Here is an 18,655-nt window from a genome sequence, read left to right as displayed (position 1 = left end):
TTTCAATGCATGGGTTTTAGTTGTGATGTATTGGATTTTCTTGAGTCAGGATTTGCTTAGCAGTTCCAAGGTAGAATTCAGGGATTGAAGATACATATACACACGTATAACCAGTGTCTAGCACTTGAAAAAAAAAAAAGTCTGTATTTTTTTCAACTGTTAGACACTCGTCTAGGTCTTCGGGAAGCACAGACATCATCTAGTCCTAAAAAGCACATAATAAGCTTGAGGGATAGACTAGAAAAGCTGATCATTAATAACCACATATCATAATACATGTCTTAATGACTGCACCAGTAAGTTTTTGTGAAATCAGACAAGAGGCACATAGAATTAATTTTATTTAAGAGGAACAACAGAAGAATCACAGACCATAATTAGGGTTTTAAGCTGGACTTTGAAAGAATAAGGATTTTATAGGACTTTTGAGGAAGTAAGGGTCTGGAAGATGCCCTGGAGAAAGGAACGGCTACCTGCTCCAGTATTCTTGCCTGGAGAATTCCATGGACAGAGAAGCCTGGCCGGCTACAGTCCATGGGGTCTCGAAGGGTCGGACACGACTGAGCAACTGAGCATGAGTGCAGCTTACAATATCTTCCTTTTAGGAGGAGAGGACTTTGTACGTAGGAGGTTTGGAGCAACAGAGGAGGCTGGGGGCTGGGGAAGGGCTCCTGGGGGGAGGGGGTTGGACCCCTCCCTGGGTCTCAGTAGGCTTTGTTGGAGCTTCTTACTTAGGAAGTAAAGATGAGGCAGGCAAAGTGGGTGGGCGAGCTCAAGGTGGAAGTCCAACACGGATAGATCAGGCTAGGTCGGTGCTTTTCTGCTTATCCTTACTCTCTGACTCTCCTATTGGAGTCTAGTTCTGTTTGAGCCCCCACCCCTCACCTCACCCCAAATGGAAGCTCCTCTTCTGTAGAGTGGCCTGAACAGGGGGTTTGCCCCAGCTTTGCATTCTCCTGTTCGCAAGGGCTCTAAGGTTGGACCAAGGATGTCCCAAGGGCTGAGACCACCTTTGGGCCCATCAGGCTGCATGGATTCCAGGGGCAATTTCATTATTCAGGGTTTCCTTGGTGACCCAGATGGTAAAGAACATGCCCGCAGTGCAGGAGACCCAGGTTTGATCTCTCAGTTGGGAAGATCCCCTGGAGGAGAAAATGGAAACCCACTCCAGTATTCTTGCTGGGAGAATCCCATGGACAGAGGAGCCTGGTGGGCTGCAGTTCATGGGGGTCACAGAGTTGGACACGACTGAGCAGCTAACACTTTCACTTAGAGATATTTAAGCTTTGTTTTATCTGGCTGCATAGAGCCTGCCAATGCATGGGAGAAAAAATGATGAGCAGAAACAGGCCCTGGCAAGATGGGAAAGGAAACCACCTATCCACGGGAGGAAGGGCCCACATCACCCACGTGGAGGGAGAGTGCAGCAGGAGGAAGAAGGAGAGATGAGGGTTTAGGGGTGTGGGGGGCAGGGAGTGAGAGAAGCCTTGTCTGGGGGCTTCTATTTGCCTCTAAAGTGTCAGGCGAGGCCTTGGGGTGCAAGTGGAAACATAGAAGGGTGCCAAGAAGGTTTCAAGCAGCAGAAAAGACCATGGCAGATGTCGGGGAAGCGTGAGAAAGTTCCCAGGAGGCATGAGGACTGGCCGAAGCTGGAGAACCATGTTGAGTGTGCAGGACTCTGTCTCCTACACTTTCCTGCTGGGCCCTGAAGTCCCATGGCATCTACCCCAACTTTAGAGGGTCCGGAGTGGTCAGAGCTGGCACAGGGAGGCCTTCAGAACAGAACTCGGCCTGCTAAGGATGCTGGCTTGGACTGGCTTCATCCAGGGAGGCTCAGGGGGACCCGCAAGTCCTGCAGCTCTGTGATCTTCTGGGTTTGGAATCTCACCCACAGGATTTCACAGTGGCTTTTTTGCACTTGAGCTTGCGTTTGGTCATGGGGGACTTTGTGGCAAAGGCTCATCCCAGAAGCCAGTGTGCTTGTTGTGTGCTCTCTGGATCTTCATCTTGGAGGAAAGGAGGAAAGGAAAGGCTCCTCTTCTGAACACTGTTTTCTGAAGCTCAAAGGGTAGAGAACTCACTCTCCTTGAGAAGGTGTAGGACAGTGGGGAGCTCGGCTATAGGGCTTTTCCAGGGACATGTTCTTTCACTAGCATTGTGTGGTTAGATCCTGAAACTGGCTGCCAACCTCCAAAGAAGGGCTTTCCTAGGGAACATAATAACAATCACGTCAAACTTACGAAGCACCTATTCAGAGCCAGGCCTGTTTGACCCATGGAAGCTGAAGCTCAAGAGTCAGTAATGACCAGGCAGCTGTGAATGGCAGAGCCAAGTCTGACATGGGGTCCCCTTGACCGCCCAGTGCTCTCAGCTGCACCACAGAGCAATCCATCTTCGGCTCCAGGAAAGCTGAAGTCCTGAGGGCTCCACAATCATAGGTTCCCCCTACCTCCTTGAAGGATGAAGTCCTTCAAGGGTCTTTAAAGCTAGATGCCATCCCTATCATCCTTCTGGAAACAGACAAGCACGGTGATTTTGAAAGACTCCCCAGAAAAGAGCATCCGCCCTGCTCTACCTTCACCCATTCTAGTATTTGGTGACCCTGGTTGCCTGAAAGTGTGGTTGTTCTTAGATCTGAGTTGAATCATCTTGTTTCCAGTTGGTGAGATTTCCAAACAGACAAGGGTGCCATCTTTGATGTTGAGAAGGACTTGTCAGCTGAGACACATCTGGTCCTGAAGCTGCTAGCTGAGGCTGCCCAGGTCTGGGCAATGTGAGCAGCTTCAGACTGGAAGGTTGTGGAAGGAAGAGCCTTGCTTGACTTCTGCACCCCCACCTGAATATTCTCCACCCTTCCCCAAAGACCTCCTGACACGTGGATACTCTGCTGTGACCTTGCCACTCAGGGAGACAACAGATGCCAGGCATCTTCAGTTTGGAAAGCAAGAAGCTGGGCTCTGCACTGGCCTGTCTCTCCTTTCTTACTTGGGAATTCCTTTCTTTAGCCAAGCTTCCAGCCACCACATCCTCCTTGGCCCCAGCCGCAGGCATGTCCTCAGCCTAGTACAGAGTCAGTGACACTTTCCTGGCTCCACTCAGCTCCTGCAAGGCCAGCCCTGGGCACAGGCTCATGCATCTCCGATACAACAGCAAGATGCCAGGGAGGGTTTGATCCTACAGAGACAGCAGATCAATGCAAGGTGACTTCATTGCCTGTAGCTTCCTGGACTGCGCCAGATGCAGATTAAGCAGGGGGCCTTTGTTCCTTCAGTGTTTACTGACTTGGGGCTCCCCCTAGACTCACAGATGGCCACCAGAATGACTCTGAAAGGGAGAGCAAGATGAGAGGGTCTCAGTGAGGGACAGACCGAGATGAGTGAGGGTGGAGTGATGCCGGCTGCTCTGAGGTTCCAAAGGTTCAGCATGCCAAAGGAGGTGGGAGTGTCAGGGGAACCTGGTTTGCATATGAATTGTCCAGGAGGCTGAAGCTCCACTCCCCTGCTCACCTACCTCTGCCCCACCCCCACACCTTCATTGTTCTGGGAGCTTTGGAGAAGCTGTCTGGTCTGCAGCCCCATTTGCCTTGGATGGCTCTGGTTCTGCATTTTCCCTCTAGAAATCCCTTACCATCCCGGGTGATGCAGTGGTAAAGAATCCACCTTTCCTAGGAGATGCCACTTTGATCCCTGGGTCAGGAAGATCCCTTGAAGGAGAGCATGGCAACCCACTCCACTATTCTTGCCTGGAGAAGCTCACGGACAGAGGAGCCTGGTGAGCTACAGTCTATGGGATCACAAAGAGTCCAACAGGGCTGAAGTGACTTAACACCACACACACACACACACACACACACACACATCATCCCATGCACTTCCCCTCAAGAAAACCTCAGCCAAAACCTGACCATATATCCCAGAGCTAAATAAGCCTCCTTCCACCCTCCTTGCACCTAAAGTAAGTTGAAGATCTCTTGCTGGCAACAGATAAGTTTTCTTGTCTGCTTTTTTGGATGGTTTGGGCATTCCATCAGGATTCTGATCTGGGTAGGATTTTAATCCCAGTTTCTCCCACTCAGTGGGTAAAACTTCTACAGAGTGACCCCAGTTTGCCCTTGGGACTTAAACTCTGCTGCTCAGGGAGGAGACTTCTGCCTGGCTGATGAGCCTCAAGATCTCACTGCCTTTTCCTATCTGTCCATCAGGACCCTCTCCCCTCCTGGGTGTGTTCCTGAGGGCACTAGCTCTTCCTTTCCCATCCCTCTTGCCTTCTGGTACAGGCAGATACATTGCTCAGATGTCCTGTGGTTCTGTGTGTTGGGCATGGTGAGAACTGGGGAGACATGGTGAGAATTGGGGAGGCATGGTGAGAACTGGAGGCATGGTGAGAACTGGGGAGGCATGGTGAGAATTGGGGAGACATTGCAGTTAGTCTTTGACTCAAGCAAGTTTGGTTTCCATGCAAGAAAGAAAGAAGAAAGGCAGGGGGATCTCTGAGAAGCCCGGGTCCTAGAAGGACACAGACAATGCTGATGGTTCAGATTCTATGTCAAAGGCAAGGCCAGGCCTGTGTCAATCCAGTTTGGGAAGGAATTTGGAACTACTTGGGTGGAGGGGAAAGACAGGGTTACCAGATTCCAAGAGAAGAGCCAGAGCTGTAGAGAAGTCCTGACTGAGGGCTCTGGTGAGCCTTCAAGCCTGGGAAACAGGAGATGTGTGAGCTTCCTACTCACAGCAGCTCTGGGCTTCTCCGGATCACATGTCTTCCCATGATCCTTTGCAACAGAAGCCACTCCAAGTCTCCCTGAGGTCCATGCATCTGACTTTGATTTGTCTAAGAGAGGAGGGAAGGGCAGTGGCATAAGGCAGGAAGAATGGAGCTTGGGTCTCTGGGAAAGGAAGAGCAACTCTCCCTTCACCCTCTATCTAAGATGATGTCAAGCACTGTCTGAGATTTTGGAGGGTGGATCAGAAGGCCCCGTTGGCTATGGAGAGAGTTTGAAGGCCCAGGGGTGAGGCTCCTTAAAGGTATGAGTCCCAAAGTTGTGTCCAACTTGTGGTTCCATCCAAGTTTGAGGAACAGAGGATCATGTCTGCTCAGAAAACCCCACTGACCCTGACCTGGGTGAGCAATGGTGGAGGCCTTGGTGGCTGACAGTGACACCAGCTCGTCTATGGAGCTCTCTCTTCTCCCCTCTGTTTCTGCCTCCCATGTGCTGTAACCATAGCAGCAAAATGAAGCCTGGTTCTGCCTTTGGGGACCTCACTGGAGCAACCGGCCTATTCCCTTTAAAAGACATGGCTTCCCTCTCTTGTCCATACATTCATTCCACAGCAGAAAGGGCAAGGACCCAACCCCTGTAAAGTGACTTTGCCACTGTCAAATATGGCCTGGTGATACTTCCTTTACAGAGCTCTGAAATGTCACTTACTTTTTTTACTCTGAAGCTCACACCAGCCTGGGTCTCTTTTGGTTCTCGTGATGTTTTAAAAATTGCAGCGCAATATTCTTTACTTCCAAAGCTTGCAACAATGGCCTTTGGCCAAAGGTCACGTGATCCTGACTCCCGGAGAGACTGACTACTCTGGGGAAGAGAGGGTGTGGGGTCCTGGGTGCTCTGGGAGGAATGACGTCTGTCTGCAGTCCTGTGCCATGGTTCTTAGTGGCTGGGCAGGCTCAGGGAAATAGTTACTGCACACAGCCAGATTCTCAAAGGTGTCGGGAGCAGGGAGATATGGGAAGCCCTTGAGTTTGAAGCTCAAAGGGTTTAGATTCCATAACACAGGAGACCCCTAGAACTACAAACATTGTCTTACTGCCAGGCCCATCTCAGCAATGACCAGACAAGCTGTCTCCAAGATCTGCTCTCCAGCTGTCAAAGTCCAGAAAGACAAGTCCTAAAGTCTTTGTCCCATGGACCAACCAATGTAGGTGCCTTTCCCAGGGCCCTCCTACGAGCAATCTCAAGGAGAAGGAAAATTCCAGAATGCAGGCTAGATGCTAAGTCCAACCTGTGTATTAAGTATACACCAACATGTCAGCATTCTTTTGCTGTTAATTCTGAGAGAAAATACATGTGAGGGAGAACCCGAGAGGAAACCTCAAAGCAATTTTTTGTCATGAGCATTAAGCCTCTGAAAAGTCACACTGGCCAAGAGGGTACAGTCAGGACCTCTGGTCACTCCCATCTGAGGACCGCAGCTCTGACCCCAGCATTTGGCTTCAGAGGGAGCCAGCTGCAGAGCTGGTCAGTGAGAACTTGACTTTGGGGGTTGTGGGAGAGGCGGGTTAGAGGAGGTACCACGAATAGAGAATATATTCTGAGACTGTCCTTCCTGCGAGAATTGGAATTCTGAGTCCATGTGTGAATGACTCACAGAATCGTTCAGTCTTTATGGCTGTCAACTCGACATTTCCTAGTATCATCACAGGCAATTGCTGCGTAGTACCTTTGATACCAAATGGACAGTTGGGTCATTACAAAGATCAGAGTGACTCCCCTGTGCATTTTCAGGATGATATCTTAGTAGTTTTAGTGGATCAACTGCTTGACCAAGTATTGCCCTACATGTATTGATCGGTTTTCTGGGAAAGCTTCAGGTTCTGCAATAGGGTTCTGTCTTCATTTGAATGCCCAACTTGTTATCACATAAATCATGTTGTAAGGATCGAATGGGCTTCCCTGGTGGCTCAGCGATAAAGAATTTGCCTGCAATTCAGGAGATACGGGTCCAATCTCTGGGTCAGGAAGATCCCCTGGAGAAGGTAGTGACAACCCACTCCGATATTCTTGCCTGGGAAATCCCATGGAGAGAGGAGCCTGGCGGGCTACAGTCCATGGGGTTGCAAAGAGTCAGACATGACTCAGGTACTGAACAACAGCAACAAACGATCATGTGCTCCCCTTTTCACTGGCCTTGGAAATGCTTCCCTGTAGCCTCATGAGATGCTAAGAGCCCATCAAATGACTCTGAATGTTGTATGGTATATAGCCAGCCTCTCAAAGATTCACCATGTTAGGACAGAAAGGCTCTGAGAAGTCCTGCTTTAAATAACCTTTTTGACTCTACCCTTTTCTCAATCTAATTGAACATGAAACACTCTTCAGTTAATACCTATGAACAGACTCAACGCACACACTCTAGGTCACACTGGGTCAGGGTGTAGGCAGCAGCTTTTAGAAGCAGAACAAAGCAGGATGTGTTAATTAACCACCAATTTCTCACATCCAGATGAACTGCCAAACCCCAACACCTCTGCCCAGCTTTAGGCTCCATCCCCGACTTCTGCCCTTGGCTTTGTAAGGAGGCAGATGTTATTCTGGGGGCTGGTGGGTAGGTACTCTTGTGAAGTGCAGGAAACCTTCTCTGCGAGACTTCAAAAGAAAATGATAAATCACTTCACATAAGAGCTTAAGACTTCAGCCCTAAACCTGGTCACCCTCCCAGGTAGGTGGAGGCAATATCATCTAGCGGTAGCAATAAAGAGCTGGCGTCAGTCTCAGCCCTACCACCAGCAAAATAACGTGGGTAAGTTATCTTTCCTTGTCCCATGTTTGTCTCTGAGTTTGCCGTTCCTTGGGGTTCCCAGGCGGTGCAGTGGGAAAGAATCTGCCTGCCAATGCAGGCAACGTGGGTTCGATCCCTGGGTCGGGAAGATCCCCTGGAGGAGGAGATGGCAACCCACTCCAGTATTCTTGCCTGCGAAATACCATGGAGAGGAGAGCCTGGTGGGCTACAGCCCATAGCGTTTCGAAGAACCAGACACGACTGGGCACCCACGTACATTTTCCTCAGAGAGGAGATCTCAGCCAGACAAGAATTCCAAATGCCACGATCCCAAGAATCTCTGTTGTCTCCTAGTGGGGGCATCTTCTGGTTCTGGGGTCCGTCTCTCTCTGCTGGGTGTCTGTTGTGTCACTTGGGAAGGGTGACCCCTGCTCCCTCCTGGAGTGCTGGGGAAGGTGGTAAGAGGGGGCGGGTGGCTGCCTTTCTGGGTGAGGGTTGGCGGATTTTTCTGGAAGAGGAAAGAAACAGATGCTTGGAGGTTAATAGACCCTCTCTGTCACAGTTGGACAGGGCCAAGCGGGGGTTCTTGGCAAGATTTTCCAACTTTGATCTCAAGAAGGCAGCTCTGCCTAACAAATAGTCTGAAATGTCAAAGAAGAAATGTTAAAGCTTGAGGGGTCGTTCTCCTGGGAGCCGCCTGGGCTGGCTAGGGAAGCAGAGGCGGAGGGAGAGAGGGACACTCGAGAATCCTTCACATAAAGATTCTGACTTGGTTCTGTGATATTTAAGAAAGAAGAAAACTCTGAATTATTTATAGCACAGAAGATGGAAGCTGGAATGCAGAGAAGGGCTTCAGATAATAGTTCAGGATCCCTCTGCCCCAGCCTTGAAATAGTAAAACTTTTCTTGTTGGTGACATGCTCTTGACCTCTCCTTATCTGTCATTATGATTACTATTATGGTTCTTTTCGTTAAGATAATGCATGGCTTTTGATTATGGGCATTGGGGAGAGGCGATTTCTAGCAATGATTGTTGCAAAGAAGCAAGAGTTCTCTCTCCCTCTTAAAGGATCCACAGCAAGTCCTTTATCTCCTCTTTCCATCCCCATCCACTTCCAGCTTGTGCCTCTTCAAACAGTGGGTGGGTAGCATCTCGGGTAACAGTTGGCCATATTGATCTGGGAAGGTAGATTTCACCTGTCAGTTCTTCCATTTGAAATGTGGAGCCAATCGTATGGCTCTTCTAGGTGTACTGGGACTACGGATGATACCATGTGATCAAATCACCTGGAGACTTGGTGAGGGGGCAAGAAAATAGCATCTACGTTATGTGAAGGGAGGGAAAGGAAGTAAAGAAATTTACAAAGGGAAACTCAGAGGTGATGAAAGGACTGGTGTTAAAGCTAGAGGGAATGAATGGGGTCTTTCATCTGTTTATTTTGGTCAGTGATGTTGTCTAGATCTTAACAAAAATACTTCCGGTTGATAACACATCCTGATTCTATAGCATGGGTAACTGAAAGCCACTGATGGTCTCAAAATTGCAGTTAAATTTAAAATTATAAGTGTCAGATGTTCTTCCTTCCCCTTTCACAAATAATACAAACATGCTCTCAGTCACCCTCCCTCTAATTATTTTTGTACACCCTTGGATCTCTCAAGAATGCCAACAAACAGAGCCAGTCTTTGGACAGGGACAGGTTGGGGGTGTTTGAGACGAGGCTAGTCCAGATGCAAATCAGATCATCAGTAAACTTCCAAACGAGCAATATTGTATTTACGATATATTGCTTTTATTGAAAATAGTCGTACTTTTGCTTTTTTTTTTTTTTATACTTGTTTTTTTCCACTTTGAAGAACCTAGAGAACATTTTGCAGTTAAAATGTCACAGTGACACTCCTGTTATAAAACTCTGAAAGTGTACTTATTTTTATATTCAGTAACTTACTCTACCTCTCAGAAAGATCTTCCAAATATTGTTCCGACTCTTGATTTTCAGTGATGTAGAGGTGTGACTAACATTCTTGCTGCAGCACAGTGGTTCTCAAATCTCCTGGTCTTGGGGCGCCTTTACATTAAAAAATTACAAGGACCTCAAAGAGTTTTTGTTTATGTGGGATTTATACATCTGCATTTACTGTAATTGAAAACTGAGAAACATTGGAAAACATACACACACACACACAAGCATGCACACACGCATTGTATTTAACCATCAGAGCAAAATTTTCATCACGTGTCAGGAAATCACTGGAAAAACTCCATGCATACCTGTGAGAGAATGCGAGAGAACAAAAGTGAACAGACCATCTCAGTATTCCTAAGAAAATAGGTTTGACACGTGGATCTCCTGAGAGGGTCTCAGGGCCAACCAGGGGTATTTGGACCACGGTTTTAGACCTGCCACTCTAGGGAAAACTGAAGAATGAGCAGATTCTGAAACCGAGTCTATGTTCCCTTGATACCAGTGAATGGAATCAGTCACGCACTTTGCTCCAAGTGTTGGGCTCCATCAGAACCTCATTTCTTCATGGAAACATCACCAACTGCCCCTTAAGTGCTGACCCAAACCTAACTGGACATGACCATGTTCAGTTGCTACAAATGTGGGAATCATACAAGAAGGAATTCATCTATCATAAAGAAAACTAGGAGGCTGGGTGTGTTTGCCCTGCAGAAGAAGCATGGGCTTGATGCAGCTGTAAACATTACTGGCTGATGGAAGAAACAGCATAAACAAGGTTTGCGAAATCCCATTGGTGAGGGCAGGGAGAACGAATGTCAGGCGGATGAAGAGCTTTTGCAGTTAGTACCTTGCCGGTCAGAAGTCTCACCACGTGTATCACAGCCCTCTCTGTGCATCGCGTTTTGGTTTGTCTAAGGAACACGTGGGGCTTAGCAGTGTTCTACAAGGTCCCTTAGGAGAGTCTATTTAAGTTTAGAGTCCCTGGCCCCTCCTTCATTCTCCTAACCAGGGCAGCTTTGGTAGAGATGGACTGGACCATGAAATGGTCCTTATGTCGTAAGGAGCCTCCTTGGGTCAGCTCTGTGCATCCATCAGGCAGAGGGAGCTGTCCCGTCCTTGGGGTCCTGGGCTCATGACAGAGTTCATGCCTCCTATCGTTTTTACCTTTCTATCCCAGATTTATCATGTATACTCAGGAGATCAAGAACAGCTCTCAGCTTGTTCTGAGGAGTTCTTTGTTCCCAGTATTTCACAATCCTCACCGGGAAAATGAGGTCTTGCAAGAATGCCTCTGAGATCGTGAGCAGATGTCGGTTCAGTCGCTCATCCCTCAGTTATTGCATACCTACCCGCTGCCATGAACTCTGCCACTAAGTGAAGCAGCTGCATTTCCTTCCCCCCACAGCTTCAGGCTCTATTTATTGAGCTGTTTCTCACGGCGGGGGTGACTTGTCCCCCAGAAGCTTTGGTTGTCATGACTAAGGGTAGATGTTACTGAGAGCCCCCACAGCAAAGAATTATCTGGCCTAGCAATGTCTGTAGTGCCAAGGTCAAGAAAATCCAATCTAGTGAGAATATGGACCGGTATCCCTTAATCTTGGACAAGAGGGTTTTCGTACATTTCAGGCTCTTCCTTCAGCTTCCAGGCTCCAAGGCCTGTGGCACCACAACCTCCATCTTATGCCCCTTCTATGTAAAGTCTCAGTTGCCTACTCCTTACTCAGAACTCCTTACCCAAATGGTCCTTAGTCCACTTCCACGACATGTGCAGACCTCTTTGTCTGTCTTTTCTCCTAAAGGTAGGCTGCACTACAGATGTGTGCCTGCTAAAGCCCAAGTGGGTCAAGGGCCTGCTGTCTGGGGGCACAGGGGGGTGTATGTGTGGAGTGGTTCAGGTTGGGTGTGCCTGGAGCCTCCTTTGCTGTGAGATTGAAAGGGGGAGCAAGCCGAGGTCTTGTTCTCTGACACTGCATGTCCCATCTCACAATTCCAGGGAGTCCAAGGCATTTAAATTTGTGTCTGGTTCTTCAGGTCATTCTGAAAATACATTTAGAGGAAGATAAGGTGTCCCTCATTTAACAGTGTGTTGGCTTTATTTGCGCTTCCATGTGGCCCAGACGGTAAGACTCTGCCTGCGATGCAGGAAACCTGGGTTCGATGCCTGGGACAGGAAGATCCCCTGGAGAAGGGAATGGTAACCCTCTCCAGTATTCTTGCCTGGAAAACCCAATTGATGGAGGAGTTTGGTGAGCTACAGTCCAGGGGGTCTCCAAGAGTCAAACATGACTGAGCCACTAGCATTAACTTAGCTCAATTTATGACTTCCAACTTTTTGAACATGTGAGATGTGGGCTTCTAATTATCCTCTTGTCCCAAGTCCTGCAAATATAAGGGACTGGCCTTGTGCAGACAAGTGAGTAATTATGAAGCAGTATGATGAAATCGTGCATGAGGTAAGCAGAGAGGAAGGACACTCAGTTCCTAAGTGTGGTTCTGGAAAATACTGAATCATGACATCTGTTTGCAGCTGTATAAATAGAAATGGCAGTTCAGGGAACCCACAATCAGGATGATCAGTTCACACTTCCAGTGTTCCATTATTTGGAGAAATGTCTGTCCCTTTGAGTCTTAGGAAGCCTGATGCCTTTGCCACACAGATAAATACTATGGCCCTTTGGCCACCTCGGGCCATCAAGTCAGGTGTTCTTCCTACTGGACCATCTCCACGCTGTGGCAGAACTCATATAGTGTCATGCCCTTGTCAGGTTGCCATGGAGACTGATCTTGAGGTCTCCAAAATTGATTTGTATTTATTGGGGACCTGCAGTTTGCTGGATGCTGTGACCAGCATTAAACAGAGAGAGAGAGAAAGAGGGATGACCTCCCCCTCCCCTATTTGTGCCTACTGGGAAGATATCTTTCTGCAACAGAGAGGTTGGAGAAATTGAATGGGAAGGATTTTTTTTTTCTTCCAATAACGTTATGCTTTTTTTTTCTGATTATAAAAGTAATTTATATTCACAGTAGACAATTTGTTGAAATACAGAAAAGCACACAAACACATAAATTATCCACCATCCCATCACCCAGAGACAACACTGTTAACATTTTAGCTTTCTGCCTTTCTAATCTTTTTTATGTTCTTATTTAATTATTTAACAGAATCAAATCATTCTACGGGCACATGCACACACACGCCCATTGCTTTGCTACTTCCTTCCTTATAAGATTGTTTCATGTGCTGTTTAATCTTTTGTGATATCAAAGATTTTTTTTAAACAGATAACCTATTCACATGGTTAAAACACACACACACCCACACAACTTGTACATCAGTGTTCATAGCAGCATTTTTCAAAATAGCCCCAAATTAGGAACAACCCAGATATGTATCAGCTGATGATAAATGAAATATGAGATAAACAAATGATGGAATACTACTCAATAATAGAAAGGGATGAAGTGCTCGTGGTGTGTGTTACATGAATGAACACTGGAAACAATATGCTAAGTAGTAAAGAAGCGGGACATGAAAGACCTTGTTTTATATGATGCCATTTCCCATGAAGTGTCCAGAAGAGGCAAATCTGTGTAGACAAGAAGACTGCTAGTGCTTGCCTAAGGCTGGGGTGACTTGTGAATGAACCCAAGAGATCTAACTGGAGTGATGAAGCCATATTTAATACTGAAATTGAATTACGGTGATGGTTGTACCACTGGTAAACATCATTGAATTTTACATTAAGATGGGTGAGTGTTCACTGCTCTCTTTAAAATGGATACCCATCAAGACCTACTGTATAGCACAGGGAACTCTGCTGCTTAGATGGGCGGGGAGTTTGGAGAATGGATACATGTGTATGTGTGGCTGAATCCCTTTGCTGTGCCCCTGGAACTATCACCGCTTTGTTAGTCAGCTATATTCCAATACAAAATAAAAGATTTTAAGAAAATAAAACAAGTAAATTAAATGGGTGAGTTTTATGGTACATGAACAACACCTCAAAAAATCTACCTATTTATACATAAATATATATGTAAAAGAAAAAGGTGATATATATGACATATATAATAAGTATGTTTATATATTGATGTAAAATAAAGATGTTATATATGAAATTTATTAAGTTATTGTTTACCTTAGTTATTATATATAATAAGTATACTGTACTATCTATATAGGGCCTCCCTGGCGGCTCAGCTGGGCAAGAATCCGCATAACGCATGTATATATGAATTCTCCCTATAGCTGTCCCTCCTTTGCAGGTTCTTTGTACTACCACCACCGTCACCACACATGTAATCACTGTCGTTCTGTGTCCTTGTGAATTACATCCAAACAAATTATATATAAACCAATATAAATATGCACTTTGTTTTTCCTCCACTTTGCACATGTAAAAGTATATGACATATATTATTCTGTTCTTGTTAGTATTCTCCCTGACAGTTCCTTGGAGCTCTGAGAGAAATTCCTCATTCTTCTTTTGTTAGAGATACATACTTTTCCCTTGCATAGATGTATCCCAATTCATTTAATGTCTTTATCATAATTTGCTCTTAAAAGCAACTTTAGTGGATTGATCATAAATATAATAAACCTAAATGAATGGGGCTGAACCCAAATACAACATTAATACAGGGACAAATCACCCCCACAGGCTGTTTAGTATACCTGTTTTACACATATAACCCGTGTTAGGTTATGCCAGTGTGTACCCTCAGTAATAAATAAGAATGAGATTCTCTGCAGCCTCACTAAATACAGGGTCGAAGCATGATTGCTAATGGCTGGGTAATTTTTGAGCAGAGAAATTTAAAAAGCAGAGACATCACTTTGTCAACAAAGGTCCGTCTAGTCAAGGCTATGGTTTTTCCAGTGGTCATGTATGGATGTGAGAATTGGACTATAAAGAAAGCTGAACACTGAAGAATTGATGCTTTTGAACTGTGGTGTTGGAGAATACTCTTGTCCCTTGGACTGCAAGGAGATCCAACCAGTCCATCCTAAAGGAGATCAGTCCTGGGTGTTCATTGGAAGGACTGATGTTGAAGCTGAAACTCCAATACTTTGGCCACCTGATGTGAAGAGCTGACTTATTTGAAAAGACCCTGATGGTGGGAAAGATTGAGGGCAGAAGGAGAAGGGGACGACAGAGAATGAGATGGTTGGATGGCATCACCGACTCAATGGACATGCATTTGGCTGGACTCCGGGAGTTGGTGATGGACAGGGAGGTCTGGTGTGCTGTGGTTCATGGGGTTGCAAAGAGTTGGACACGACTGGGTGACTGAACTGAACTGAATTTTCCACTGTGTGTATATATACCATATTTCTTTTAGTATTTACACACCTGTATTATTTTGCATTATTTTTCTTTTCTTACGGATAACACCGCAGGCATGTGTACTTTTGGTAGCCAGGCTGAATGAGGGAGACGGCTGAGCGGCAGCGCCCACTAGAGACGCTGTGTGTCATTGCATCCCGGCCTTGTGGACCACTGCAGACACCCCCTGGGTATTTAGGGGCTCCCCAAGCAGATAGCCAGTGGGCTCTCCTGATAGCTCTTCTCTTAACTTAGGGAAAATCACCTCCTTCCGCAATATGATGTCTTCAGAGCCCAGGATACAAAGTTGGTGAGTGGAGCGGTCATTACCTTTTCCTGGGTGACTTTGAAGTGCTGCCAGTATTTCCATAACGTTGTTCTCCAAAGGGCTCTTCTGGCCAGAGTCTTGCCTCATTTTAGGTTTGGAAATTCAGAGCTGCACAGTCCAGAAATGTTAATGGGATTCTGAGTGAAGCCTCTGATCTCTTATGTCGTACAGATGGCTGACCAAGCGTGGCGGCTTGACTTTCTCAAGGTCAGGGTGAAGGTTGGGAGGCAGTCCCCTTTTATCCTGACCTCCTGCCCCGACCTTTAAGCAGGTGACCTCCTGGGAATGGACTGATTTGGGGCATGGCAGTAGAGATTGAAGCTTGCTGTGAGAAAAAGCCACAGACAATTTGAAGTGAGAGGTTTCCTGCCAACCCAGTGATCTGGGCTCCAGGCGGAAGAGGAGTCCAAACTGGAGAGAAGGCAACCGGCTGGAGCGGATTCAAGGAAATAACAATAGGGAAAGATGAAGGGGTGGAGAGATTGATCATGAGATTATCTAAATCTGCAGCTTTAGAGGCCAAGTGATAGCCATGTTTTCTCTGCGGGAACTCTCAGTGGTGACAGCAAAGTGCATGGTGGGATTCCAACAGGACCCCTCCTCTCTTCCTAAAAGAGCCCTTAGTGTCCCTCTGGGGTTGGCATGGGACAGAAGCTGACCAGGAGGAGAAACTGGCTGTTCCCTCTTCTGAATCCTGGGCTCTTGTGTGCTGGAGAGGAGGTCCTGGGAAAAGGAAAGATACGAGGACAGGCCAGCAGATGGTGTAGAAAGAACCCAAACATATGGGGCACAGACAGGCATAAGGGGGTGATATTAAAGGACTGAGATTGAGTGGCAACAGGGAAGGGAGAAAAAAAAAAAAAAACCAACAGAAAAACTGGCCTGGGAGGAGCATTGAAGTTGAGACCAAGGAGCACAATTAGGTTTGTGTTACTTCCTACAGCCCAAGCAAGCTGTTTGTGGGTCATCTGTTAGCTGACACTGCCAAGATGCCATGTGTATTCCAGGATCCCTGGGTGCTGGTCTTCCCTATATGCCAGGCTGAGGGAGGGAACATGGATGCCAGCCCAGGAAGCCCACTCAGGCATGTGTGACGCACCACATGAGGCTCTCTGGCATCACCCGGAAGCCAGGCTAGCTGAGAATCAAGGAAGTACAGCATGGGAAGGACCTTTTGAGAGCCTGCCCATCTCCCTCCCTGCAACAGGACTGCAAAGAAGCAGTCGCAGGCAATTGGAGCAGCAGGGGACCACTGATGGCCAGGTCAAAGGGGACCTGGTGCCCTCACTTACATAAAAATAAATGTCCACTCCCTCTTATTTCATTCAGTCATATCCTCTGCAAGACCTATTCCAGCCCAGGAAGCAGAGGACACAGTGGTCACCCAGAAATAGGCCCTGCCATTGCAGCCTTCTCACTCCGGCTCACTTCCCACCTGCCTAATCCCACCCTCCCCCCGACCCCACCCCACCCTTCCCCAGGACCTGCTGCAGCCGGTGTGCCCATATGCTAATGCTATAGTGCCCAGCACAGTGGGTGCTTATAAATAGTTGTTCAGTTTTCCAAAGTTATTAACCAAGTCATTAATTAAACACTCCTTGCTTTTGAAAGCTCTCCCAGGAAGGAGTATTTCCAGTTTCCCTGGAAGTCCACCCATGCAACTCACTGAGAATTTTTCTGCCTCAGTGACACACATTCTCTGAATGATATTCTGAGATTGAATGAGTATCTAAACAATTTGAAGCACAGGGCTATGCATCAGGGTGGGCTTCCCAGGTGGTGCTATTGGTAAAGAACCCACCTGCCAATGCAGGAGACCTAAGAGACCCGGGTTCGATCCCTGGGTCAAGAAGATCCCCTGGAGACGGGAATGGCTACCCACTCCAGTATTCTTGCCTGGAGAATCCCATGGACAGAGGAGCCTGGCGGGTCACACCCCAGAGGGTCGCAAAGAGTTGGACACAACTAAAGCGACTTAGTACCCATGCATCAGGGTGGCAAAGAGGATTAAGATCTAGTTACTGCTTCACAGGGAGATGGCTATGCACAGTGAGGTAATACATGATGCTATGATAAGTCTGTGTGTGCTCTCTGCTTCCTGGAATTTCATAATCCTGATCATATCCGTGTCTGACAAGATAAGAGAGCGCCTTTAGTCATGTGCAAAGTAGCTATTGATGAGAAAGCTTAGGTGAACTGTGGTCAGACTCTAAAGGACTTGAGATTCATCTGCCCCTGATATCAAGAACTGACTCATGGGAAAAGACCCTGATGCTGGGAAAGATTGAAGACAGGAGGAAAAGGGGATGACAAGGGATGAGATGGTTGGATGGCATCACTGACTCAATGGACATGAATTTGAGCAAGCTCTGGGAGTTGGTGATGGACAGGGAAGCCTGGTGTGCTGTAGTCCATGGGGTCACGAAGAGTCAGACACAACTGAACGAGTGAACTGAACTGTATTGAATGAGGACTAATAAAAAGCTGTTGGATTTGGGTATCAGGAGATCACCATGACTTTGTGACAGTTTGGGGAGTGAAGTGGTAAAAGGAAGAGCTCGGGAAATAAACAGGAAGCTGAAAGTAGGTAGGCAGCATGAGTAGGAAGATCAATGAGTCTGGCGATAAAGGGAGGGTGGATAGCAGAAATTTCTAGGGGAGGTGGGGTCAAAGAATGCTTTTTACTAGGTTGGAGGAAACCTTCTATTGCTTCTTTTCTAAGAAGTCATTGAGAAGGAGAGATTTATAGTATTGAAAGGAGTTAAGTACTAGATGGAACAATGTCCAAAAAGTAAATGGGAAAAACTGAAGATGAGAGCTTGGATGGAGAGGTTATTCTTGGTGGAAACAACCACAACAACAACAACAACAACTATCAATTCATCTAAAACAAGAGTGAAAAATAAAAATGAGATAAGTAGAATTGAAGAGGGGAGTTGAGGGAATTTCTTTCTGTTTTCTTGGTGAAGCAGACAACAAAGGCACTGAGAATGTGTCTGTTGGTTTATGCTGGGGAAGTTTTTTCTGTGGTTCCCCTGAAAGGAGTCTTGTTTGGGATGGCAGTCCAGATACTGATGAACTTCGATTCATAAAGGAATGCAAAATTGCTCTGATTTCCACTACTGTGAGTCTTGGTTGAACTGTTTCTGGGCACATTTGATTATGCCTGCATCATAGCCAGATTTGGGGGCTGCCTAGTAGGGTACAACCTGGGAAGTGAAGTAGACAAACTCCTTTATTCTCATCTCCCACCCTGCTGAGGATTCAGCTTGGCAGCCGTGGCAGAATATGCTGGCCCCATACAAGAATGCCCACCCTGAGTCCTGGAGATGGAATGAGGTTACATGCCTGTCCTCAGCCTAGCTTTATCTTGTAAAAGTTCATGGAACCCACCTAATTGCAAGGCAGTTTAGGACTTTCCAGTCGAAGAAATGGCCCTTTTCCAGTCTGTGTCAGTGATTTAATGAATTAATTCTGTGATCCTGGGTATAGGCCTTCAGGTTGAGGAGAAGCTGGGATTTCCATGGA

General features: G+C 46.8%; 1 protein-coding gene across 2 annotated transcripts in view; it reads left to right on the top strand.

Annotated features, from left to right (window-relative positions):
* The window catches only part of NTRK3 (neurotrophic receptor tyrosine kinase 3), a 431,855-nt gene that overhangs the window by 314,874 nt on the left and 98,326 nt on the right, over positions 1-18,655 (top strand). The gene's annotated exons all lie outside the window — the stretch shown is intronic.

This window comes from Ovis aries, chromosome 18, assembly GCF_016772045.2.
Source record: "Ovis aries strain OAR_USU_Benz2616 breed Rambouillet chromosome 18, ARS-UI_Ramb_v3.0, whole genome shotgun sequence".
NCBI classification, from domain to species: domain Eukaryota; kingdom Metazoa; phylum Chordata; class Mammalia; order Artiodactyla; family Bovidae; genus Ovis; species Ovis aries.
The sequence above is the reverse complement of the archived record's forward strand: the minus strand, read 5'-3'. Positions and strand labels throughout refer to the sequence as shown.